The 26,154-nt window shown below is 58.1% G+C and overlaps 1 long non-coding RNA gene across 1 annotated transcript; it reads left to right on the forward strand.

Moving 5' to 3' along the window:
- Positions 1-6,374: 6,374 nt before the first annotated feature.
- Positions 6,375-12,892, forward strand: LOC118179272. The gene is made up of 2 exons (XR_004756413.1): positions 6,375-6,509; positions 12,388-12,892. It is a non-coding gene; the product is annotated as an uncharacterized LOC118179272 (long non-coding RNA).
- Positions 12,893-26,154: the final 13,262 nt, after the last annotated feature.

Here is a 26,154-nt window from a genome sequence, read left to right on the forward strand (position 1 = left end):
GACAGACAGACAGACAGACAGAGTACTGCTCAGTAGAGCTTGGCCAGGTGGCGGGCTCCGGCAACGTGTCCCCACGGGGACGTGGCCACAGGCTGGGGGTCCTGCCCCACGTGGGGGCACCCCTCGGGGAGCCCGACCCCAGCGGGGTGTCCCTGTCCCCACTTCAGCCTCGAGGCCCTGTGGAGATGGAGGCCTGGGGTGGCCCCAGCAGGGGGCTCGGTGTCACCGTGGGGAACATCACCGACGTCGCTGAGTTCATTGGGGTTTGCCCGCGGGTACATGGCACGGGGAGCACAGAAAGGCTGGTTCATGGCACAAAAAGGCTGGTTTCTCCCCCCGCTCCCGCAGGTACCCACGTCCGCAGGCTGTCACCCTGCCTGGCGATGGGCAGTGCCAGCCGGGACGGCACAGAGGACGGGGACGTTGTGCCCTCCGCCATCCTCTGTCCGGGGCAGGGGACTGCAGCAGGCGGCAAGGACAACCCTTGGATACTCATATTTTATATTCATGTAAGCAACATAAATGCGCCTGGCTGCTCTTTCCCTGACAATAGAATTCATTATGATGGAAATATCCTCCGGAGGACTGCAGCTTAATTACCTCCTCATTTGCATTTTTGCATATTAATGACTGCAGAGCTGCTAATTTTGCTGCATTATTTTAAAGGCGAAGCCACACCGCTCCGCCGCTGCCTGGCCTGCCATTTCCTCGCTCCATCCCTCGCTTTCTCCCGTGTCACAGCCGCAGGTGACCCAGCCCTGGGCTCAGTGGGTGGCTCTGCGCTCCCGGTGCCACCGTCGGAAGTGTCAGGCCTTCCTCATTAGCATGGTGCCCTCGTTAGCCGCCCGGGCTGCCCCACGCCACGGGACGGTGCCCACGCTGGCTGTCCCGGGGATGCTCCCGGCACAGGACGAGCGTTGGGGCGAGCGCGGCCGCCCGCGTCCCCGCGTGCCCGGCCATTGTTCTGGTGGCAGCTTTTTGGGCCGCGGTGTCACCGCGCGTTACTTCCACTCCGCGGCTCCAACCGCAACAGGCTGGGGAGGAGGAGGGGGCCTGGCCTGGCCCTGATATCCACCAGCACCACGCGTCCCTCCGCCCGCTGCCGTCCGTGTCCCCAGGCACCAAGGGGCAGTGCTGGGCACGGAGGTGTCACCCTCGCGAAACAGGGGACAGCGGGAGGAGGGATGCTCAGTGACGGTACCGTCCCGTGGTGGAGTGGCAGGAACAGAACCGAGGGTTTCCTGTCTGAAGCCCAGAGCCCGATGACATGTCCCCAATGACATGTCCCCGATGATATGTCCCCAGTGACGGGCTGGCCCAGGTGTCACCACCCCATGGCTGCCCACAGTGACTCAGCCTGCCGGGTGCCACCAAGGGCTGGGCGCAGCCTCGGGTGTCACACGGCGTGGGATGTCACACAGCGTGGGACCCTGAGCGTGGGCACTGGGCAAGGGCAGCCTTTGAGGCCAGGCAGGGAGGAAGCCCCCCGGGTGTCTGTCCCCAAGGCCTGGCAGCTGCCCCTCTGTCGGGTGGGACCTGACCGGGGAGGACGGGGTCCTTGTCCCCAGTGGGCAGAAAGGTGGAGCCCGGGGGGGCTGGGGGGTGGGCAGTGCAGGGAGAGCGAGGGGACAGGGATGGGGACAGGGACAGGACTGGGCTTGGGGACAGAGACAGGGGTTGGGAATGGGGACAGGGAGAGGACAAGGGCTGGGGACAGGGAGAGTGTTGGGGACAGGGACAGTGACAGGGCTGGGGACAAGGACAGGGAGAGGACAAGGGTTGGGGACAGGGCCAAGGGTTGGGAACCGGGAGAGGACCAGGGCTGGGGACAAGGTTGGGGACCGGGACCAGGGACAGGGCTGGGGACGGTGCTGGCTTGGGACAGGGGCGTGGCCTGAGACAGGGGCGTGGCCGAGGGCGTGGCCGTCAGCGCGGCCGGGCGGGGGGACGGTGGCGCCACCTGGCGGCCGGGGGCGGCGCTGCGGGGCCGGGGGCGCCGCGGGACCCCAGGTGCGGGGAGGGGTCGGGGTGGGAGTGGGGGTTGGGGACCCCCGTGGGTGCCCCCCTGGGGCAGGGCCCTGTGGGTGCCCCCAGCACCCACCTGGGATCCCCGCGGGCTCCCTCCTGATGGGTGTGTTTAACCCCAAAACGGGGGGGGGGGGGGGGGGCCCCACCAGCATCCCCCCCTTCTAATTAATCTCCCCCCCCTCTGCCGACCCCCACGAGTGGCTGCGGCCGCGACCCCCGGCACCTCGTGTCCCCCCACCGGCCCCACGCAGCCCGGCTGTGCCCCTCCGTGTCACCGCCGGAGGACGCTGCGGGCACGCGGGGGTCGGTGCGGGGGTGGCAGCGGGATCCCCCCGTGGTGGTGGTGGCAGCGGGACCCGAAGAGGGGACAAGGAGGGGACAGCGCTGCCCGCTAGAGGGCAGCGGGAGCCCAGGAATAGGGTCCCCGGGAGGGACCCGCACCTTGCACCCCTCCATCCTCCATCCCACACCGTGACCCCCCCCAGTCCTGCACCCCCCCCCTCCGATCCCTTCACCCCCCCTCCCCGGCCTCCCCCTCTGGCCTCCTTCCTGCTCCCTTCCAGCCCCAAGCTCCCCTGCCTCCCCACTGCACCCCCCCGTGCCTCAGTTTCCCCCCCCCCACCGCCCCTCCCCGCTGCCTTGTGCCACCCCCGGGGCACCCCCGGACCGGGACCTGCCCCTCGGGGTGCCACCCGCCCCCGGAGTTTAACCCTCGCCCTCCCAAATCCTCTCACATCCCACTAATGCACTAGCCTTGACACGCTGACCTGCCCCGGTGCCCCCCCCCCTGCATCCCCGAGCCCCCCCCGTCCCGGGGGACCGCTGGTGTCACCGTGGCAACCGGTGATGGTCAGCAGCCGGTGACCTGGGAGCCCTGGAGGGAGCCCTGGCCCTGGCCGGGGTCAGCGGGGTCAATCAATCTCATTGCTATGCACAGCGCCCTTCGTTAGCTGCCAGCGCCGGTAACGAGTGCCAGGGCTGGCAAAGCGCAGGGAAGGGAGAGAAAAATGGACAAAAACGGGGGGAAAAAAAGTGCCGCTTGGAGAATTCTGTTTCAAGAGACTCTCCACTAGATGAGGGAAAGGGCAGGGGGGCTTCCCCCCAGTAATGGGGGAAGTCACCCTGGGGAGGGCTCGGGGTGGAGAGGAGAGGTGACAGCAGCCTTCCTCCATCCCCGGTGCTCTGCGTCTTCCTCACCGCCCGGTGATGCAGGTGCGGAGCTGGGCTCGGTGAGCGCCGGAGCTGCGGCTCGGGGCCCTCCTGGGCTGGCTGGGACCCAGCACACTCATCTCCCCGTGGGACGCCCGCCTGCCCTGCCCGGCGGGCTTCGATCGGCCGCTGTCTCCGGGCCGTGCTGAGATGGGTCTGGGTGGCAGAGCCCCACCGTGGGCAGGGGGACGGGGTGGGGTGGGACAGAATGGGTGAGGATGGGGTGGCTTGGATGGGGTGGGGTGGGATGATGGGGCACTGAAATCTCCCCCTAACTGGGGTGCAGGACCTCAGGAGCAGCTCAGCCGCTTAGGGCAGAGGGGGACGTTCCCAGAAGGTGTCCAGGAGGCAGAGGGGGTGAGAACCCAACTTCGTGTGCAAGCCCCCATGCTCGGGGTGCAGAGACGCAGCCCTGCAGCGGGACGAGCTCCCTGTCAAAAGTCCCAGCAGAGGTTGCTCAGCGTGGATGGGTCCCAAGTGTCCACCCCAATTCCACAAACTGACCCCCAAAGGGACATCCTGGAGCCATGGGGGGTGGCTCTGGGGACAGGGCAGCGGGGGGGCACCACCCCTCCCCACTGTGCTATCGCTGCCCACAGACCCCCCCCCCGGCTCCCCGCTGCTCCGGCCGGGGGCTGGAGCCTGCAGCACACAGACACGTTGTCTCCAGCGCACAACCACACTCATCTCGGAGATGGGGTCTGCTGGGAAAAGGCTCCCCCCCCTCCGCCGGGTCGCCCGCAGACGGGGGCATTTCCAGGATTTACCGGTAAGGCTGGGGCCGTGCACCACCAGCGCCATTTCGGGGCCTTCCCGCTTCCTTTGGACCCTCCCCCCCTGTGCTGGAGGTGCTCAGGGGGCAGCGGGTTTGGGCCCTTTTTGTCACTTTGGTGCGGTGACATCCCGGTCACAGCAGGGATTCGGGGCTCCCGGCTCCATCCTGAGGCACCAGGCACCACGCAGGATGGGACCTGGGTGCCAGCATCAGCTTCTGTCCCTGTAACATCGTCCCAGGTTCCCATCTGGGGCTCCAACCTGGGGTCACCGCTCCCACGCGTCCCTGTACTGGTGGTCTGGGCGTGCTCCTGAGCCTGCCCCCCAGCTATCCTGAGACTGGGAATGAAGGCAGATCGCAGCTGACGGCTGGGAGATGGATTTATTGCAACGACGCAAAAATTAGTTTATAGAATATATAGAAATAAAGATTTCCTTCCTTGATGGGGGAACTCAGCGCAGCAGCAGCTCCTCTGGCAGGATTTATTAATCACGTTGGTGTGCTGCTTGTGCAGCAGCAACGATTTCCTGGGGGGTTCTGGAGAGACTTGGGGGGGGGGGGGGGAAGGGCACAGGGACCCCCCCAAGCTGTGGTCACCCCCAGAAAAGGCTGGAGCCACAGCAAGGTTGGGCTCACTCCTTCACAAGCCGCGATGTCGGCTGCTTGGAGGCTTCTGCAAGCTGAAAGCTTCGATTTCAGCCCAGTAACATTTACTCTTGCTGTGGGGCTGAAAACCAGAGCAACCTGTCCTTAACCCTAATCCTCACCCTTGCCCTGCAATTTGCTGGGTTAAACACGGGGAAACTGAGGCACGGGTGCAGCGCGACTTTGCCTGAAGGCAGAGAGAGCCGAAGGGAGGGCACAAAGCGAGGGCAGGAGGGGACGTGCTCCCCCTTACATTTGGGAGTGGGATGCAGGTGTCCTGGCGACGAGCATCCCCCGCCACCTCCCAGAGTCCTCGTTTTATTGGGAAAGGGGGAAAAATCCCTGATACCAGCCGCTGCCCGCTGCACCCCTGCGCTCCCCGATCACCGCCGCCCGGAGGGTGCCACCGCGGGGGGACCGCGAGGGTGGCGGCGGGGGCCGCCGGGCGCAGGCGGGCTGCAGGATGCTGCTCTCTGTGTCTCCTTGCTGGGCGGTCGATCCCCAGACAGGCTCCTCGCCTTGCTGCGTGTGCTCTTTCGAGCCCATTGATTTCCCTGAGTAAGTGAGTTTGTATGGATCATGCAGCATGCAGCCCGGGCTGCCCATCGGTGCAGCAGCCGGCGGGGGGGAGGGCGGCCGAGGAAGGGGGGAGCCGGGAGAGAGCAGAGCCGATCAATATGGACAGTGTGAAGTGAATTAATGGAAGACGTAGAGGCTGGCTGACAGCGCTGCCGAGGCCGGGCTGCCCTTCGGGGACCGGGGGGAGGCAGCTGGCGATGCCGCCGGGGGCCCGGCGATGGCTCCGTGCCTGTGATGGGGGGGAGCGGGGCTGGGGGACACCGGCACAGCCGGGCACGGGCGCACAGTGGCTGCTGAGCCCCCCCAGGAGAGCCCGGGAACCTCGGGTCTCTGGGATGGCCTGGCTTGGACAGAGGTTCCTGGTCAGAGGCCACTGGGGCAGCGTCCTCCGTGCCCAGAGGATGCCTGGCTCCGCAGGAGCAGCTGCAGCCACTTTCCCAAAAGCCAGGCACCTTGGGTCTAAAATACATATACACATTTATTTCTTTTTTCCCTTGCAACAAACATAAAAACTCTCATAGATGGTTTTGATCAGGATTTTCATTAAAACACTTTTTTCAGGGGGGAGGTGAAAATAAAAGATGGAGAGAAAAATCCCTCCCTTTGTCATCTTTCATTCCGTTGTGTTCTCTTTCCATGCCCAGAGAAGTTGGACGTAAACAGGACCCTGCCTACAACCAGCTTTGAGCAAGTACAAACATTTCCGACATCTCGTTTGCCTTCACAGAGCGTTGGGTGGCAAGCTCAGAATAAATAATAATAATAATAACACACACACACACAAAAAAAAAAAAAAAAAAAAAAAAACAGGAAAGCCTCAAAAATGCACACCAAAGGCGCTGCGCTGCTGCCTGCTCCCTGCAGCACCGAGGGGCCAGGAGCAGAGGCATTTCCCTTTCAAGTCTCTTGGCCGCTTGCCACCCTGCCCTCGGCGCAGGTGGGCGATTCCCATTACTGCTAATGCAAGTTAAACAGAACCACCTGCTGAGCACGTGGTCCGCGCAGAAACCTCTCGAACTCCACCTGAGATGAGACAATTTACGACCGTCACTGGTTGCTGAGGCTCGTTATGGTCTCATGTAATTACTCTTCCTTTCATATCTTTGCTGAGAATGAGAGATAAAGAAGGCAAGCATAGCTTGCCTCAGTAGGTTTCAGAGTTAACGCGACTAGAGAAAGGAATCATCTTGATGAGCTTGCTTGTAATGCAGAGAGAGGGGCTTGGGGAGCTACTGTGGTCACTGAGAGGTCGCTGGTGTTTGGCTCTTTGCTGGTGGGTTCTGGTTTGCAATTTCTATTTTCCGTTTTCCCCTTTATGATGGGGGGAAGCAGCTCAGTTGGGTTTGGTGAAGTATCAGCAAGGCCCGTTTGCCAGCCTCAGTCCGCAGAGGATTGCAGGCACTTGAGGAAGAGTATGGTGCCTTGAAGGCAAGCATCAGGTCTGGATATTTGGGATGTGTCCCTGTGCACGTGCCCCTTCTTGCTCCGTGAGCAAGGCTGGAAGCACGCAGGGGCAGGTAGCTCCTGGAAAACCCAAAATGCTGGAATTGCTCCCAGACGCCCTCCTCTCTCGGAGGCTGCAGAGCCCCTGATGCCTGGGGATGTGACAGCTCCAGCAACGTGCCCGGGGAGGCAGCAGGGGCAGCACCACGAGGCTGTGCTGAAAGGAAGAGGCTGGCAGGGTGCTGGGGTCCCCGCGGGGCCACCTGCCCATCCCCAAACCCCCGGTGATGGGTGCAAGGAGCGGGGTGCCACGGAGCTGGAAATTCAGACTCTGCCTGGCCCTGTGCTCGCATCAGAGCTTCGATGTGAGCTGCTGGGAATCGGAGCAAGGGGAAATCTCGCTTCGCAGGCGGGTTGGCAGAGCAAGGTCTGATTTTTGCACATGCTTTGCCTGCAGCTGCCGGGTGCGTGCCCCTGAGGGTGCTGCTCCTGGGGTGCTGCAGCCGTGTCGGAGAGGAAATCGGGGGATGCAGAGCAGGAAGACGCTGCTGAGCGGCGAAGGCAGGTGGGCACCCACGTGCCGGGCACACGATGGGTGCAGAAGGTGCCACCCCCCCGCCTGCCCAGCACGTGGGACCTCCGGGCACCGCGAGGCAGAGGGGCCTGGGTGGGGGGAGCGCGAGGCGTGCTGGCTCTTTAAGAGAATAATTTCGGAGCTGGCCTACTGAGTTATTGATTGGCGCTATGGTAACGTATATTAGATTATGTATGGCTGGAAATGTGTTGTGGACTGGGAGGCTTGTTTGGGAAGCCAGCACTCCTCTTCTTGTAAACCAGCTCCCCGCTGAGGGGCCGGGGTGCGAAGGGTCTGCGGCGTGCCGGCTCTGCGGGGCCGAGACCGGGCACAGCTCGAGGCACGTGTGGCTGCGGGCATCTCTGGGGCAAAGCGGTGGAGGCAGGGGAGGTTTTTGTTCAAAAGGGCAGTACCAGGTGGATGGGAGTGCCCAGCAGCATCCCAGACTCAGGAAGGGCCTTTCAGCATTCACAACACCTGGATAAAGGCAAGTCCCAGCCTCTCCGGACAGCCTGCCCGGGGCTTTGGCCTGGCTGTAGTTGAGAGAGCTGGCAAAGCCCCATCTTGGTTTAATTGCCCTGGCAATTAAATTGCAGGGCAAGCAGGCCGCAAGGGAGGTGGGTTGACCAGGCAGGTGTAAGAACTTCACCAGCTGGTGGCTTCCCACAGCGTGGGGCCCGTGCTGGGCCCAAACCCCACCAGCCCCACGGCTCGGATGCGCTTTTGGCTTGACGGGGCAGGGAGGGCTTCTTCCATGGCAGCAGGGAGGTCTGGGGCTGCTCAGGGAAAGCTGCTTGGGCTGCAGCTGTGCGACAGTGCCTGGAAATCCTGCAGCAGAGAGTTGGGGTGCCTGGGAGCTCAGCAAAGCATCCCTCTGTGTGCGTGTGCCGGCTGTCACCGTGCCAGCCCCACCTCACCAGTGCTGCTGGAAATCCACATCGCACAAAGCACCCCCAAATGCCCCAAACCACCGAGTACCAGTTCCCGACTCATCCTGCTTCTGCTACAAAGTCCTTTCCAAAGGGAGCCCGAGGTCTGCAGGGTGGTGCGGGGGCTGAAGGCGCCGTATCGATCCCGCCGGCGCTGGCCTCGCGCCGTCACCTTTCGGCACTGGGCACGGGGCAGTGGGGAGGCAGCGGAGCGTGCAGCGAGCCCGGTCGGGGGTATTGTGCTGGAGTAATTGGGCTTGGAAAATGAGAGGCTTTGAAATCCTTTAAAAGCAAGGAGGGAGGGGAGGGAGGGGAAAGGCCCCGGGCTCCCCATGCTGCCGGCTAAGAGCAGGGAGCAGCTGTCCCGTGGGGCAGCCCGGCAGCGTGGGGACGCCGATCGCTCCTGCAAACACAGGCAGGTCCTGGGATGCAGAGGGGCAGGGATAGAGGGAAGGGGACAGGACCCTGGGAGGAGGTGATGTCTGTGGGCGCACACGGTGCTGGGGCTGCAGGAGGCTTGCTGGAAGTCTGATGAGGGATTTTTTTGGGGGGAAAACGAGGATATCTCTTGTATCGTGCATGGCTGCTTTTGTCTGGCACCGGTGTTTGCAGCTGGCGATTCAGTGCTAGAGCAAAGATCTCTGGGTCCAGCAGCCACCAGGTATTGAGACATATCTCTTGGAGGCAATTATCAGCGACTGTTCCGGTGCTAAATACGTCGTCTTCTCCTCCCTTTCCTTCCCATCTTTTTTTTTTTTTTTTTTTTTTGTCTCCCAGTGTAACATAAAAACATATTGATCGCTCAGCCAGGCGCTCCGAGCATGCGTGCGATGGGAGGCAGAAGGCCGGGGCCGTCGGGGCTGCCCGAAATTCCAGCAGCCGCAGTGCCTGCAGCACCCCTGCCCCAGGTGCCCGGTGCCATCTCCCAGCTCTCTGCACCGCTCTGGTGTCCCCAAGTCCCTGCTGGGGGAAGGAGGCAGGAACACTGACTTGGGCTGGTGTGGGACCCATCAAGCCCAGGGCCCCGTTTTGGGCAGGGCTGTGCACTTTTCCCCTCTCCAAAGCATCTCTCCTTGCCTCAAGCAGGGAGGAGAAGGTGTGGGCACCTGGGTGCACATCCCAGCCACGAGTGGTGATGCTCAGAGCATCACAGCAAGCCGAGGACGTGCCTCCCGGCCCTCCCACGTGCCCGTGTTTGCTGCTGGCCAAGAAAAATGAACTTCAGCAGCTTTTCCAATGCCTGGGACTAACCTCCAGCTCCCAAATACCCTGCAGCATCCACTCACCAGGCTGGGAGAGCAGGAGGTAGAAAAGACATCGCTGCTGTTCAGCAATTCCTCTCTGCAGGAGCCTGCAGGTGCTCAGGTGCTGTCCCCAGCTGCGGGGGTGGCCTGGTCATTGTGGGAGCCACTTGTCTCCATGTGCAGGCTGGGGACCCTGGCTGGCACCGAGGTTGTAGGGGACCTCGGGCTGCTCTGGGGCTGAAGTTGCTTAGAAGGAGATTGCTTATGGCCAGGCTGGGCTTTGGTTTGTAAAGCCTTGGGTTCTGGGAAATCTCAGGAGAATTTAAAGCAAATTTTGGAGGATTTAAAGTGAATTTCTTGTTGTTGTTTTTTTTTTTTTCTTTTTTTTTTCCCATGCACAAGGCATTGCCAAAGGCTGAAAACTCGGGGCAAACCCCAATGTGGGTTTCAGGAGCTCAGGGAGAAGGGATGGGTCCTGGGTATCACAAATGCATCGGTGTCGGGGGGTGGGGGTGGTGTTAAGCTCCTGCTTCCCTCAGAGCTGTTGGCTCCTGAGGCTCTGGCTGAGCCCAGAACTCCCAATGCCTGTGCACAGTGGCCGCTCCCTGCACAAATAGCCTGCCCTAAATTTTGTCCTGGCCAGGGAAATGACGTGTCCTTTTTTTTTTTTTTTTTTTTTTTTTTTTTTTTTTTTTTTTTTTTTTTCTGTCCAACTGGCCGGGGGCAGCAGCATCGAGGGGGATGGATGGACGGACAGGAGAGGGCGGTGGTGATGACAACAGCGCTTGGCTCATCAGCACGTCTCTGATAGCAGCTTGGAGCCCTCTGCGATCGATCAAGCCAAGGTGCACGGACTGCTTCAGATCTATTTAAAGAGCCTGGCTGCCTGGCCCCGAGGGGGAGAAGCTGGGAATAAACCCCCCGGTCACTGCTGCGCCTCTCCGAGGTGTCCCGAGGGGCTTCCCGACCCTCTGCCATGGGGACACCCCCGGTGCCACCTTGTCCCTCAGCTCCGGTCCCTGAAGTTAGAGCATCCCAGCTCGGAGAAGGGGCAGGGGACACGGCATGGGCATGGTGCAGGTGTCCCTCAGCCGCAGCCCAGGTGCTGGGGAATTGCTGCTGAGGTTCAGGCTAGCAGCACCCGGCACAGTCATGGCTCAGAGCAGGGGAGGCTGGGCTGGGTGGTCAGAGTGCGGGGTCTAATCCTGTCCCCCAGGACCATTGTGCCAAATATCCCCCCCTCTCAGCACTGCTTTGATCCCATGAGGCTCAGGCTGTGCCACCCACCCCAGCAGTGACCAGGGGACAGTCCCAGGCCTTGGCCACCCCTGGGCGCAGCACCCAGGTGGGTGCACAGGGGCTGGATCTGGCCGTGGCTGCGCAGCATGGGGAGCAGCTAGGCTCTGAAACTGTCCAGCTCTGGGGATTTCTGCAGAAGCTGCTGCTGGTTTTATTTATTTATTTATATCTTGCTGAGAGGAGCCAGCAGCTGCAGACAGAGGGGGCATTAAGGAAAACAAATGGGCCGGAGCCGAGAGGGAGAAGCCCGGATACAGCCGCGTTTGTCAGGCTCCGTATCGGCATGTGGCCATCGCTCAGCAGCCCGTTATACCTGGAGATGGCAGGGGAGCGCGGTCAGAAGTGAGCAGACGGGGTGCTGCTGCTGGTGGAAGGAGGTGTAGGGGTGGGGAGGGCAGGATCTGTCCCCCGCAGAGGCAGGTGCTGGTGCCTTTCTGCAGCGGTGGGGCAAAGGATGTGGCCCCAGCCCAGCACTCCCCTGCAGACCCCAGCACCTGAAGCTGGTGCTGCTGGGATGGGCAGGATGTGACGGTCCCCATGGTGCCCGGCTCCCAGCAAGGTCGGGTGGTGGCAGCTGATGAGCCGCGTGGGCTGCCATCAGGGTGGCTTTGGTGGCATAACGGGGTGCCTGCCACCAGTATGGGAACAAGGAGGGGGTTGGCACAGGGGAGATGGTGCCGGGAGAAGAATCAGCCACCCACGGAGCTCCCTGGTACGGAGACATGCCAAAATCCAGCAAAGTCATCTTTTGGCTGTAAACTTTGGCTCCACAGCAGGGGGGTCCTGGGGGGTCACCTGCAGCTGGGGGGGTGCAAGGTCCCTGGTGGACAGCTGCACCCATCAGCCTTCAGGGAGCCCCTGACTCCCGTTACTCTCCTCACCCCCTGCTTCAGCTCCCCTTGCCCGGTCCCCTCATTAGCTGCAACACAGAAAAGTGTTTTGAAACCTTTGCAGAGGGGTCCCCCCCCCCCTCCGGCCTCTGCCACTTTTCCCGTCATGCTCATTAGAGCCCTGAGTATCAATCAGGCAGGCGGAGATGAAAGCCAGCTGGGGATGCATTACACACCTTGGAGAGGGATGAAAGCGCCTCTTTAGTCCTAACAAACCTCTCGAAGCCGAGATGCAGATGGACGCACGCCTCGCGCCCGCTGCCTTTCATCTTAATTTTCTCTTTTTGAGCTGCTTGTCCCAGCGGTGTCATGTGGGTGACAAGTGTGGTGGCTTTGGGTGGCACCCAGGGCTGGGTGCTGGGCAAACCACAGATGTACGGGGAGGGAGATGGGGTTTTTGTCCATCTGTCCTCTCCAAGGACCTGGAGGATGACCCAAAACATCACCATCCATTAGGAGCCTCCACGGACACCTCTAGGTGCAGCGCTGGTCCCTGCCCAGCCCTGGGGACTGCTCCCATGGAGGCAGGTGGCAGGATCTGGCTCCTGCTGGGTTGTGCTGTGCAATAGATTTTAAATTTAGAAATTGTTCAGATTTGTACTTTGAAAAAAATCCATGGGGCATTAAATATTTACAGAAAATCAGCAGCTGTGTAAATAATAGAAAAATCCAATATTCTGAGAGTGGACCAGTTTTCAATAAATTTGAAAATTTTATGATATTGTTATTATTATTTATTGCCTATTTTATTTGTTGGTGTCTCTTTTCACAGGCCGTGTGGATCTGGGTGCTTCACCAACGTGCGCAAAGCGTGCAGCCGAATTTCCTGGGCTGCAGCCGCCCCTGCCCAGTGTCACCGCTGCCCCCTGAGCCCGTCCCACTCGTCACACCGATGGGCTGCTCTGGGAGCAGGCATCCCAGGAGGGTTTCCTCTGCTGCTGCCTGGGCAAACTGAGACATCCTCTGAGCATCCCCGTGTCCCTGAGCATCCTCATCTCCGACATCCTGCATCCCTGAGCATCTCCGCATCCAGCAGCATCCCACGTCCCTAAGCCAGCGGGTCCCAGGCACGGGCTGAGGGCACAGCAAGAGCACCCCCCCAGGGGTGGAGGGCTGCGGAGGGTGACGGCGACGTAGCACCTACTCTAATGGGATCCTCTCCACAAGTAATTAAGCCTCGGCTAATGCTAACCGTAATGTGATGTATGTATGCCTTTAACTAATCATTTATTAGCCTCGTTGATGGTTTGTCAATATTAATTCATTTATTTAAACAACTCCGAGCTGTAATGAAGATGTTTGCTTTAAGGGGGAAAAAAGAGATGGAGCTGCCAGGAGATTTTTTGTTGACTCGATGGATGTCGCTCTGCCCTGGGTGATGAGCGGCGTCCCTGCCCTCGAAGCCCGGCCCCTTGCTGCCAGCAGTGTCCCCAACCTGGTGGCAGCCCCCGGAGCATCCCGAAGAGCTGCTGTAGGGACCCCCCCTCGCAGCACCTCTGGGCTGGCTGGAATGGGGCCACCCGAACCAGCTGAGCGCTGTGACCGGAACAACTTTGTTTCAAAGAATTTCCATCAGTTTGACCTTAAAATGTTCCAGCCGTCCTTAGACGCCTGAAGTCAGACCAGGAACAATTGGTTTCTGCTGACTTTCAACTTGCTAATGATTTCAAATTGGTTTTCATTTCAAATCAAATTACTTCTATTTAATATTTTTTTGAGGTGGGGGAAAGGGAAATTTGACAAGAAACTGAAAAAAATGTATTGTCCCATTTGATAGCCCAGGCTGTGTTGGATTTGCTCCTCCTTCTGCAGCCCTTGGGTGCCAAGGCCAGCACAGTGCTCTCCAGGGGAGCATCCCCAGGGCAGCTGGGTCCTGTGCCGGGGCTGTGCCCACAACACGGGCTTTGGTGCTGGCCCTGGATGTTGCAGCAGCTGCTTTCAGCTCTACTCGTCAGCTTCTTAATATCAGCTAGATCACAGTATTAAAGTTAACTTTCTCTTAAACAGGCTTAATTAGCATCCTTCAGACAAACACAATTTAGTCCTGGGTTGCTCTGGAAGATGTGGAATTTCCCCTTGATCGATGGCCAGTCCTGGCTCCAGACAAACTCCTCTGAAATCCAAATCTCACTTTGGGTCTGCCATACATCACCCACGGAGCTGGTGAGCTGGGGGCTTCCCCGTGGCCTCAGTGGGGTGATCAGCCCTGCTCCAGGCACAGGGACGTGCCTTCGGATGCCACCACAGCCATGAGTGCCCTTGGATCACCGTACATGGGCAAGTACAACCGTGCATGACCACCTACACCCATGCAGGACAAGATTTGACCATGCCCAACTGTGTGTGACCACACATGACTGTTTGACCATGCACAACGGCTCACCACCGCTCATGACCATGTGTGATCATGCACAACGTTTACCTTGTGTGACCATATTTACCTTGCACAACCGTGGATGACCACACATGACCACTCACCACCATGCCCAACCATGGCTGACCACACACAATGACATATGACCGTGAAATGACCACACAAGGACCGTGTGCCATCACCACACGTGACCACCCTCGCCTCCACCTTGCCCCAGGTATTCCCCCGGCCCCAGGGACTCCTGCAGGGTTGGTGTCCTCACCATGCGTGCTCTTGAATAGTTTGTGTCCCACGAATGTGCTTGTGGGCCCTGGCCACCTGTGCAGTGCCCACAGTACCCTGTCACTGCAGGGTGACACGCTGGCAAAGCAGGACCTTCTCCTGCTTGGTTCGATCCTGCTACTTGCTCCTTTCCTTTGACGCCCATCATTCTGATATGAGAAGAGCCAGCAAGATGTCCTGGTCTCCTTCTCCAGGGGAAAACAGGAAAAGTTTTGGTTTGCTTTGGTAGAAGGGCAAAGCATCCTTGGGGGTGAAAATCAGTCTTTTGGGAAGCTGCTTAAGGACAGTCCTGCGGCTTGGTTCTGTGCTGGTACAGCCCGGCACAGCGGGCACCCCACAGCCCCGACCGCCCTCGCGAGGGCTGGCCCCAGCGGTTCATGCCAGGATCTATAAAGTCTGCAGGAGGCAGCTGGGTCGAAGGCACGGATCCTCCAGGAAACGGGGGTGGAAGAAACCAGGCTAATTCAGCTTGAATTGTTGGTGGCGTTCGTCCACTTTGATAAAAACAACACCCGGAGCTGCCTGCGCTTTGTGCAGAAACCTGCGGGAACATGGGTGGGAAGATGCCTGCTTGCAAGCAGGGAAACTGAGGCACAGGGGATCTGATGGGCTTTCTGGGGGTCAGCACCCATCCTGGCACCAAAAACCCTTGGGCACAGGGCTGAGAGCAGCCTGGGGTGGGATTTCCCTTTGGGTTTGCTGTGCACAGGGGCCGTATCCGGCTCAGCATCACCCGACCCAGGATGGAGAGATGAGGCATTGAGTTAATGGGGTCCAGGGCCATGGGGGGGACACAGTGACCGGGTCCCCGAAGGTGCCGGGCTGTCACGGGGCACAGGAGCCTGTCCCAGCCGTGGGTGGAGGATGAGCTGGAGGGGGGGGAACAGGGAAGGAGGGGCACCCAGCCTGACACCAGGTCACGGAGCCGGGAGCGTTGCGAGGTGCCGAAGGGATCAATAGCAATTCTAATATCATACAAGTCAATTTTGACCTGTCATGGGCAGCTCGGCAGGCTGACTCCAGAGCTGCGGGACCTGATAAATGGGCTCTCAAAACCATATTTATAGCAAGAAAAAGCTCATAAAATTGAAACAAGGCCAGAGCGCGGGGAGGAGGCTGCTGCCCAGCCGCAGCCCTCCCGATGAACGGAAATCAGGAAGGGGAAAGGTGGGATGCAGGGTGAGGAGGGGGAATTCTGATGCAGGGGGTGATTAGGGGTGCTGGGGGGGGGAGGGGGGGGTCAAGGGTAGAGACCCAGCCCATGGGGCAGAGCAGCGCCAAATGCTATCCCCATTGCAGGCACATTGCCTGGCTGGGGGACAGAGGTGAGCTGTGGGGACCTAGCTGTGCGTGCATAGGTATTTTGGGGTGCAAATCCCTACTAAATTCTGCACCCCATTCTTTTGCAGCCCCACATCAGCCCCACATCAGCCCCGGTGACATGGCTGCTGCATAGGGGGGGTGGGGGTGGGGTGAGAGCACTGGGTCCCGCCCAAGCCCCGCAGCAGTCCCTGCCCCCCGGGGGGGGGGGAAGCAGGGAGAAGGCGCCTTCCCCCCATTATTGCCCCCCCGACGCCCCCCGCAGCCCACAGCGAGGCTGCTCTTGCCGGGAAGGCCGTCCCGTCCCTTCCCTCCCGTCTCACTGCTCGCTCAGCCCCACATCCCCAAAGAGCAAACCTTGCCCTGGGTTTCCAGTAGCTGCAGTTTTCCTCCAGGCCTTGATGTGGAAAGACATTTATGAGAAGAATTGGAAAAAAAAAAAAAAAAAAAAAAAAAAAGCAAAAAAAAGGGGGGGGGGAGATGGGCTCGCGAGGAGCTGAGCCCCTTCCCTGCCTGGCTGCATGGTGCAGGGGACACGGTGATGTGGCCCCGAAAACGTGCCACCCCCTGTTCTGCCGTGGGGACAGCAGGGAGCAGAGTGAAGGTCTCTGTGCTGTTCCCGTGCATGAATTCATTTCTTCTTCATCCCCCTCCTCCTCCTCCTCCCCCCTGTTTTAAACCCCATCTGGTGCTGGGGCACATTTCCCTCCTCCACCTCTCCGTGCACTATCCCTGCTGTAAATCCTCCCCCAGATATCGCTCCCTGTGGCTCCAAACCCAATGGCCCCGCACCCTTACTGGCTACAGGACATCCCACGGCCATGGTTCGTTCACACCACTCGTGTTTTTTGGTTTCCCGGACCTTGCCGGGGCACAGCTGGCATCTCCCCTGCCCCTCTGCCTTCGGACCTAGTGGCTGCCTTTCCTCGGAGCCACAGGTGTGAGGAGTTGCCTGGTCTCAGCTTGAGTCTCTCAGGGGGCTGTGGCTGGAGGTTTGGGAGGGAGGAACAATGCTGAAGGAGGGTCCCAGACCCCAAATCTCCCAGGTCTCAGCTGGGACTGGTGCGCCTCAGCTGGGCTTTTTGCACCAAATCCTCTGTGTGCCTTGTGGGTGGCATTTTGGGGATGCTCCTGCCTGGCCCTGGGCTGGGGCTGCTGGGAAAGGGGAGGTGAGGGGGGTGGGGGGTCTGGCTTTTTACCCCCCTCCAGAGCATTATGAGGGGTGGGAAAATGCTGACCTCTGGTTTTCCACTTCTTCTTGCTCTTTCCTTCCCTCCTGGGGCTGTTCTCACCACCCCCTGCGCAGCAAATAAAATGTCCTGATAACACCGGGATCAATGAAATCTGAGTCAATCAACCCAAGAGGGACCCAGCTGGAAAACCGTGCTCTGTCCCCCCTCCCTCCTCATCCTCCTCATCCTCCTCCCAACGCCACAGGGAGCTGCAGCCCGACCCCCCCGGGCTGTGGCTATGCAGCAGTTGGGGTTGGCTTCCCTGGTGCAAGCTGCGTGCAGGAGCAGCGTCTCCATGTGCTGCTCTTGCATGAAACGAGTCTGCCAGGTCTCAACACTACCTGCAGCCGGTTTGCACCCAGAAGGAGCCTGGGGCAGTGGTGGGGCTGGTCTGGAGGGTTCCTGGGCAGTGTCAGGGTGCAGAGGGGCTGTGGGTACACCCCAGGTTGGTGCAGCTGCTTGGGAAGCACCTTTCCTGCCCCGTGCCTCAGTTTCCCTGGTGGCCCTGGTGAGACAATGCACCTTCCTTGCTTACACCCTGTATTTGGGACGTGTGACTGCTGTGCAGAGACAAAATCCTCCCAGGAGCATCGCCGGGGATTTCCTGGTCCAGTGGTAGCACAGACACTTCAGGGAACTGAGGCATGGCGGGGCCAGGGCCAGGTGGATGGATGCTTTGACCCATGCTGGGAGCCAACACCAGGCAGCTCAAGCCCAGGATGGGTGAAATAACACCAGCCTCGGAGGGATTTACGGGCAGAATGGAGATTGCCTTGCTGCTGCTGCCTCCCTGCTCCTGCCCCAAGGGAGGGCTGGGATAAATCAGCTGTTTGCCCAGGTTTTCTCCCAAAGTGGGAAATTTCCCTCTTCAAATGGGAGAGGAGGAAGGAAAGATTGGTGTGTTTAAGCAGTTTCAGTCCTGTTTCTTCCGTCCCTTCCTAATGAATCCACTGGCTCCCAGAAACACTTGAGAATCTTTTTACAGATAAAATTAGCAACATTCTCCCCCAAAAGCTTTGTATATGGATTTAAAAAATAAAAATAAAAAATAAAATTCTTCATGGAACAGTTAGCTTCAACAGCCCCTTTTTTACCACGTGAGTGGGTTCCTTGACCACGTCAGTGGGCAGGGGTCTTTGGGATGCCTTTGCCCCAGTGCCAGCACTGCCCAGGGGAGGTGTGGGAGCCTGATTGCAGCCCGGCTCTGCAAGGACTTATTTCAGCATGCAAAGCCCCCACTGCTGTGGGGCCAGGCAGGGTGCTCACAACATTGTCACCTCCATGCAAGAGCAAGGGGTGAAGGAGGGCTTCAGAGGTGGCTTGGGTACTGCTCTGGTTGGATGGGATGGCTACAAAGAAGAAATGATGGGACAAGGAGAGGAGCAAGGTATTGGTGGTTATTGCCTTGCAAAAGCCTTTTCCAGTCCTTGTTGAGTGAGAGACAGATGCAGAAAAAGAAAATGTCCCATGGGACTCAAACACTGCGCTTCCCTCTGCAGACAGAGCCCTGGGTTTCTCGTTTGCCCCCTGACGAGGATTTGAGGAGATCAAAGAATGGGCCATCAGATCTTGGTTTTCTCCATTTCCTCTCAGTGGTCCCTTGAGGGGCTGAGTGACTGTCTGGCTGGGTGGGTGGCAGCTCAGCCACCCCTCTGCCACCAGGCTTCAGAGCCTAGCATGGGAACCCGAGTCCCCCGGAGCTGCCGAGGTGCAGGTGCCAGCACCCTGTCTCGTTCTGCTCGCCTCCCCTCCATCTCACCGCAGGCACAACCCAAAACTCTTGGCAGCTCCAAGCCTGGTCCCTTCCCCATCATGTCTCGTGCTTTCGTGGTGTAAGGCAGGTTATTTCTAGATGGGGCGGAAAGAAAGTAGGACATACCAGTCTGGAGATGGTTTCTGGAGAGCCACCGCTATGGTGAGCCAATGACCAGCATCTCCCAGTGGGATGGAGCAGGATGGTGGCTGGGTGTCCCTCATTGCTGTGCTCACAGGGAGCTGTGAGCTCTCTCCTGGTGGCGGTGGCCAGCTCCCTGCCACCAGGGGCACTGCATCCACCACCAGCCCCACCGCCTCTTGCTCAAAGGGTCTTCACCTGCAGCAGCCTGGTACTGGCACCCCAGGGACTCAGCACCACAGCAGCACATCCTTTCCCCAGGGATGGACACAAAATGCCCAAGGCAGACAAAAACCAGGAAGAAAGAGCTGGCAGCGGCAAGAAGCTGAGTCTAAGCTTCTGAGATGTTGCGCTCCCACCAGTGGGCCATGGTGTGTTCCCTTGTGGATGGAGATCGACATGTCCCAGGGGTTTCTGCTCCTTCCCTCCTGCTCCTTGTCCACCTGGGAGAGCATCTCCCCCGCTACGGACACGTGCTCAGGCCTGGCCTCTTGGAGAAGACCCAACCACAGGCGTTCCAGGCCTACATCCTCCATGTGGGCCCACTCTCCAGGCCTCCATTGCCTCCACCTTTCACAACCCTCAGGCCCTGCTACACCAACGTGTCTCTGGAGAAACAGGGGCAGTTGTGTGGAGAACCGATGCGTGGCAAACAATGACGGGCATTGGGACCGGACACGTCTGTGTCTACCCGCTCTGCCAGCCCTTATCTGGGGGATGCGCATCCGGAGGAAACAAGGAAGAGCTAAAGGGGACATCTGGCTGCTCGAACCCTTGGCCCCCATCTCCACGTACCAGGTGAAGATCCTGGCGTCCTCTTGACTGAAGCTAGGCAGAACGCCGTGTCTCCGGCCTTCCTATCTCCTTGCAAAGCGTGGCAGTTCCTGAATTGCCCGGCCGCAGCGGGCCCTAATGGCCCAGAGCTGATGTTTTATTGTCGGGTTTAAAAGTGTAATTAGTTCAAGTGTAAACAAAAAAACCTTGCTTAATTAAGAATTTTTAAACAGGGCAGAGAGAGATTCCGGAAACATTAATGAACCCCAGGCAAGCACCATAAAATTGATCGAGGGAAGAGAGACAGCGGGGACGGGGGAGGGCTGGGACGGGGATGCGTGATGAGAGGGTATTACCGCAGAAATCGCCTTCAGTTTACTTTGGCCGCTTAATGCCGGAGTGCATTTGGAAGCCTGTGTTTATGGCGATGGGTCTCCATAGAAATATCTAATGATTTTTTATGCATTAATGGGAAAGTTGGACAGCGGTAATATATTGTTTAAGGAGACGGAGAGGATCCTTTTAAGGCTGACATGTTGTAGATCAAGAGTGACAGGCCAGGTCCTGGGCTGAGGTTCCCCGTGCCATAGCCCGTTGGGCCCAATGCCTCAACACAGATCAAATACCAGCCTGTGCCTTTAAGAGTCCATAAAAAGAACAAATAAAATCAAAGCGCTGTTTTCCCACCACCCCATCCCTCCCTTCAATGCTCTTTTTGGCTGGTGCCAAGAGAAGCTAAATATATCTGCCTTTCCCGTCTGCAGGCAATCGGCGGTGGATGGGAAGAGGGTCTGAGCGTTTCCCATCCAGACGGCTCCCAGCACGGAGCAGCAGATGTGTGTCTCCGCCTTGGTAAGTTCTTTGTAGGTTGGAACCCTTCTGGAGCAGGACGAGGTGTCTGGAAGGTGCTGCTTCTTTCCGGTCGCTGGGAAGCAGCCGGTGGCTCCACTGGGCTCTGCCCAAGGCCGTCCGACCTCTCCTGGGCTCGTTGGGTTTCTTGGGTGAGCTGCTGGAGAAGGTTGGCAGAAGGAAGAGTCTTGAAGACTTTCTGTGTGAGGGTGTTCTCTCAAAGGTGATGAGCTGGAAGGGTCTGGAGTGAAGTGAAAGAGCAAAGTAAACTTCTGGCTTGGGAAAGGCCATCCCTCTTTTTCTACAAATTGGGATAAGAGTCCTCTGCTCAAGAAAGGAGTCCTGCTGGCTCCTTCTCTGGTGCTGGGAGCCCAGATGAGCTTGAAGCAAAGAGCAGCCCATGCTGTTGGCTGCCAAGGGGCTTTGAAGGTCTAGGCATGCTGGGCTCTTCCCTTCCTGACCTAGCAAGGGACCCCAAGCCCCAGGTGTGTCTTGCCCAGTCCTTTGGGACAGCCAGGTCCTGGAGAAGTTCAGTAATTTTCTTCCCTTCTGGTCGAAGTTCCCTTTTCCAGACCTCCACAGGCAGCATCTCTTGAAGTCCTGCAGGAATATCCCCCTCATAGTCACCAGAAGACCCCTGTAATCATCATGTTTGGTGCCACTGTTGGCCATCAAAATCCTCAGAGAGAAACTGGCTCCTGGCTGGAAGCTCATCTTCAACCTGAGATGGTTTCTTCTGTCCTTCCCTCAATAGAGATAGAGGAGAAACCAGCCACCAGCCTTGCTGCCAATGTCTTCTCCCTCCTGCAGTACATGAACTCACTGCCTTCTGCTCTTCCTCAAAGGCCAAACATCTTATTTTTGTCCCTTCCATCCCAGGCTCTCCAGTTTGTCTATATTTTCCCTGTAAATCTGGCGCCCAGCCCAGTGAGCTGCTCCAGCAGAGCTGAGTCAAGCAAAGAGGACGGCTGCCAGGCCTGGCACCGCATCTGGTCCCTGTGCGATCCCCGACCTGCTCAGGGCTTTCCCCCAAAGATCAGGGCACTGGGCTCTGCTGAGCACTCAGGACTCGCTCCTTGCCTGGAGGGATGGGACTGAGCAGGCCACCAGGTGACACCTTAGTCCTTGGTGAGACTCATGCCAGGTGGCACTGGGGTTGTCTGCTGCCCTGTCCACCATCTATATTCAAACTTCCCTGCCTCAGCTTCCCAGGCACGTCAGCTCCATGGCAGAGCTTTGCTGGGAAGAAAGAGGTCCCAGAAGACCAACATGAAAGAGAAAGCTCTCCTGATAAGGTTAGCCTTGCTCAAACTCACTCATTTTCCCAACATTTTCCAAGGAGGCATTTTCCAGAGGTCGGGACATTGGGGTCTGGGGAGTTCAGGGCATACCTACTGCCTGGGCATTTATGAAACACCAGGCTGTTGTAAGGGAGGGGTGCCTCCTGCCAGCACAAGGAGGTGGAGTTACACCACAACGTGGTGCAAGAGGAGATCAGAGGCCGGGAGATCATTTCCTGCGTGCCGTTTGGGTACTTCTGCCAGCAGAGCAATGTTCAACAGTCCTCACGCTCCTGGCCACAGTGGGCAAGGAGGGGGTGGCATATGGCATGGCTGGTCCTGGACACTGTGCTGTGGCTGTGATGCCAAGGGCGCACGTGCACCCGCAGCAGTTACAGAGCCCACACCTTGCATTAAAACAAGGGGTTCAGGTAGGGACTGGGTCCCTCTTCCCACCCTTCAGACCTTACAGCTGGCACAGCACCCACCCTTGGAGCCCCCTGGGGTGAGCTGGGCTTTGTCCGCCTGCCTCCCCTTCCCTCCTCTCCTCTCTGCCTCATCCTTCATTATTTCTCCGCTCCTCCCACCCTCTCTCTGCCTCTCCTCCCTTCCCCTGCCTTTTGTTCCTTCTCTCCTCTTCCCCTCCCTCCTCGCAGGAGCCTCCCCCCATCTCCAATCCCTGCTCCAGTTGCCCAGCCTGTGTCAATTAAGTATCGATCCCCTGTTCTCTATCGGTGGTCAGCTGAGCTAACCAGTCCTGCTAGGTGCTTTTCACAGTGATGAATAATAACAATAATAATAAAGGGGCAGGGGGGAGGCAGCTGCACTTCGTGCCTACAGCCCTTCACCTCTCCCTACCCCGCGTGCGCCTGCCCTCACCCCCTCCACAGCTACAGGCAAAATCAATAGCGCGTGGAGTCAGGAATGGAATATTTTTATCCTCTAATTGGGAAATGTGCTTTGACAAAGCCTGAGGAGCAGGGAGGGGGCCGGCAGATACTGTACCAAGAGCCGGGGAAGGCGGCAGAGCCCGGCCGAGGCAGGGACACCGGGGATTCGCCGCTGCGGCTGGTGGCAGCCAGGAGGAAGTGGTGGTGGTGGGGACGTTGTTTGGGTCCAGGCACAGCTCCAGAGGGCTGGGGCAGTGTTGGGTGGGTGGAGGAGCTACGGTTGATGATGGTGCAAGGACAAAAAAGCCCCTTTCCCCCCCCAAGTAGTGCTTTGCTGTTTGTTGAGTTTGCTCCTCCTTGCTGGGATCCAAGGGACATCCTAGGAAGCCTGCACCATCACAGTATCCTGGAGGGTCCAAGGTCCCCTGGGACACTGTGGTGGTGACCCAGCAGCTCTCCCACCCCATAACATGATGTCCCACACGTCCTTGCCCAAACCTGTGGTGCTGAGCGAGGGGAAACAGTTGGGCATGGGACACCACGGTGAGAGAGAGGAAGCCACCAGTCCCCCTGGGTTGTCCTTGTCCTGCAATGCCCACACTTGGATGTCCCTGCAGAGACGTCCACGTGAGCAGCAATCCTGCAGTGACCCTCGTGCTGCAGACCCAAGTTTATCAGTGTTAGACACCTCTTCCCATCTCCAGCCGTGCAGGCCAGACTTGCTGCATTGTCTTGAAATATCCCTGTCCTCTGGATAAACCAGCCACTGCGGTCCTCAGGCACCACCAGGTCTTCAAGCACCACCAGCCCCATCCTGCTCCAGGACACCGGGGTGCAGCTAACCTCAGGTCAGCACATAAGATGCCAGCAATGGGCTCTGCCCCATACAGAGGGGGACAACCAGGGTTTAGTACCTATGGCTGAGCCCTGGGGCGGTGGCTGGAGACCGTGGGAAGTTTAAACATGGCTGGGGAGACCAGGCAGGACCATGGAGGGACAGCAGGACACAATTCCCTATCTCAGCTCCCCACCAGCCCAGACCCAGCCAGGCTCACCCCAGGGGGGGTATAAAGGGCCAGCACGAGCACCATGCAGCTCTGCTTGGGGTAGCTTTGGCTCCCCAGGGTGGAAGATGATAAAGGTTCTGCAGGGCTCTGCTAAGCCTATTTTGGGGGTATATAACAAAAATGTTCCTCTAGGAGCCATGAGCCAGCAGCATCTATTTGGGACTGTTAAAAATAATAATAATAATTCTATTTCTAGCCCTTCCCCTTCTTTCTGAGACACCTGTAACCTGCCCTTGCCCTGATCTGTGCCCAGAAAGGGAAGGCTTTCAGCCAGCACAGGAGGTCTGAAGTGCTACAGGGCATGGGTGAAGCCTGGTGCTGAGCAAAATCACCCTGACCCTAGAGCCCTGCCTGAATATTGGGGCTGTACTGGGCAGTTGTGGAGATCAAGGAGACTTCAGCCTTGGCTCTGCAGTACAGCCCTCCTCTCTTCCTCGCAACTTTGGGGTGAATCAGCCTGCTGCCTCTGAATTGGGTTCTTGCTTCTAAATTAGTCTCTACTCCTTAAATTGGGGCATGTGGCATTCTGCTTGGTTCTTAATTGGAGCCTGGGTGTTCGGGAAATAGTGCCCAGAGTGAGGAGCTGGGGACAAATCCAGCTGGGTGATTGTGTGCCGGAGACTCAAGACCTCAGGCTTTAAATAGCCAGCAAGGAAGGAGCCTGGCTGCATGCTCTGGGGAAAGCTGATGTGAAAATCAAAGAAATGATGTGCAGAAAGGGCTCAGAAACCTGTGCAGTGACCAGTCCTCCATCAGGCAAATACCAGGAGCGATGTTGACTTTGAATGAATCGTGCAGGGAAAAGCTGCGGAAGGAAATGCCATTTAAAAGCTGAAATTAAATACTTTGACCTGCCAGCACAGGATGTTTCAAATGATACTTAATTTCCCAGGTTAAGATGCCTATAATGCTTCAGAGTAAGTTAATAAGTTACTAGATTTTAGTCTAATTCTATATTCCCTAGCTTTATTTCATAGGAGGTTTTGAAGATCTCTAGTTTAGGAAAAAAATCTAAGGGATGAAGGTTTTACTTTTTGCTTCTCTGAGCCAAACCTGCAGAAATTTGCTGCTCCTGCTGGTGCCAGGCAGGTGAGCGTGCCTCTCAGCAGAAGGCTTAAACCTGGCTTGTCTGCTTCACAGGATCCTTATGGAAGCTGTGTCCCAAAACCATGACTACTCTGCAGACCCTAGGACAGCTCTTAAAACCTATTAGATTCTGTTTTAATGGGTTGGAAGAAGCCAGTAGCGTCTGCAAGCACAGGCACTCCTTGCAGAGGTGTCTCAGATCACTGCTGAAGGAAGGAGTTTGGGTAAAGGTCCCTGCAAGGCACCCACAGCGTGAAGTCCCAGCCCCACCAGCAGCACCCAAACCCCTCCTTACCCACTCCTGGGAGGGAGCAAGGTCGGGGCTCCCCCAGGAGATGGAGGTGAGCTGGCCAAGGTGCCAAGGGGGCAGTGACTGCCCACGGTGAGGTGCAGAAGCCGGGGGTGTTTTTACTCTGTGCAGCTGCTGTCTTTTTGATCTGGTTTTAGGTTTGCTTTCAAACCTTTTAAACATCTCATCTCCGAGCCCGGTCCTGCCTTCACCATAAGAGCACTCCGTGTTTAGCTGGTTTATTTTTAGGCACGACAGGAGCTGTCTTCTTGTGATTGCACACAAAGCCTTCGCACAAACAGAGGGGGAAACCTAGCACCAAAGCCAAAACTTCTCCTTCCCACCCAGCTGCCAAACCCCAGAGCTTGTAGCCCTATGTCTGACTCCCTTCTGGCTGCCCCAAGCCCTGCCATCGGTGCCCACGTCTCCCTGTGCCACCCATGGGTGCGATGCCAACTTGCCCACGCCAGGAGAGACTCCCTGGGTCCATGCCTTGGGCTGGGCTGAGCCAATTCTCTAGGAAATAAAGCCAAACGGGCAGCTCTGCCTCTCCCAGCAGGGCAGAGAGTGACGGCAGCTGCCATAGCAGTGGGCACCGTCCTCTTCCCCCAGCCCTCTCCTGGCAGCCTGCTTTATTTAGGGCTGTTATTTTCCAAGCTGCTTTAGATGAAACCAAGAATGAGTTGGAGGGAGAAACAAAGGAAAGCGCCTTGAGCTCTATTTCTCTACTACCCCCATATCATGGGGCAGGTGGGCAGCTATGGAGAAGGTTACTGGGTAAACTGGTACAGCTGTGGTGCCCATCTGTGGCCAGGGGTCTGCTGCGTCTCTTGGGGCATGGTGTGGCTGAAAGGCAAGGGGAGGTGATGCAGCATCTCCACAGCTTGGTTGGTCAGCAGTGGAGGTGAAATGGGATGCCCTCATTCATGGGCTGGGCTGGAGGATGTGTCCCAGTCCCCCCTCTTTATATACAACAACTACATTAAACCCAAAGGTGCCTGTGCAGGACAGCAGCAGGGGCTGAAGACAGCTCCTTACATGGGCAGAAGCCTTGTGTCTTGGTGAAGAACCTTCATCAATGTTCCTAATTATTTTATGGGATCATTTGCTCCCCCAATTCCATGTTCTCCAAAATTATCTGATTCCTTCTGTGGTATCCTTGACCTGAAATGGATTTGCTTTTCCTGGAGAACCTGGGACCA

The sequence above is a fragment of the Oxyura jamaicensis genome, chromosome 28, assembly GCF_011077185.1.
Source record: "Oxyura jamaicensis isolate SHBP4307 breed ruddy duck chromosome 28, BPBGC_Ojam_1.0, whole genome shotgun sequence".
Taxonomy (NCBI): Eukaryota; Metazoa; Chordata; class Aves; order Anseriformes; family Anatidae; genus Oxyura; species Oxyura jamaicensis.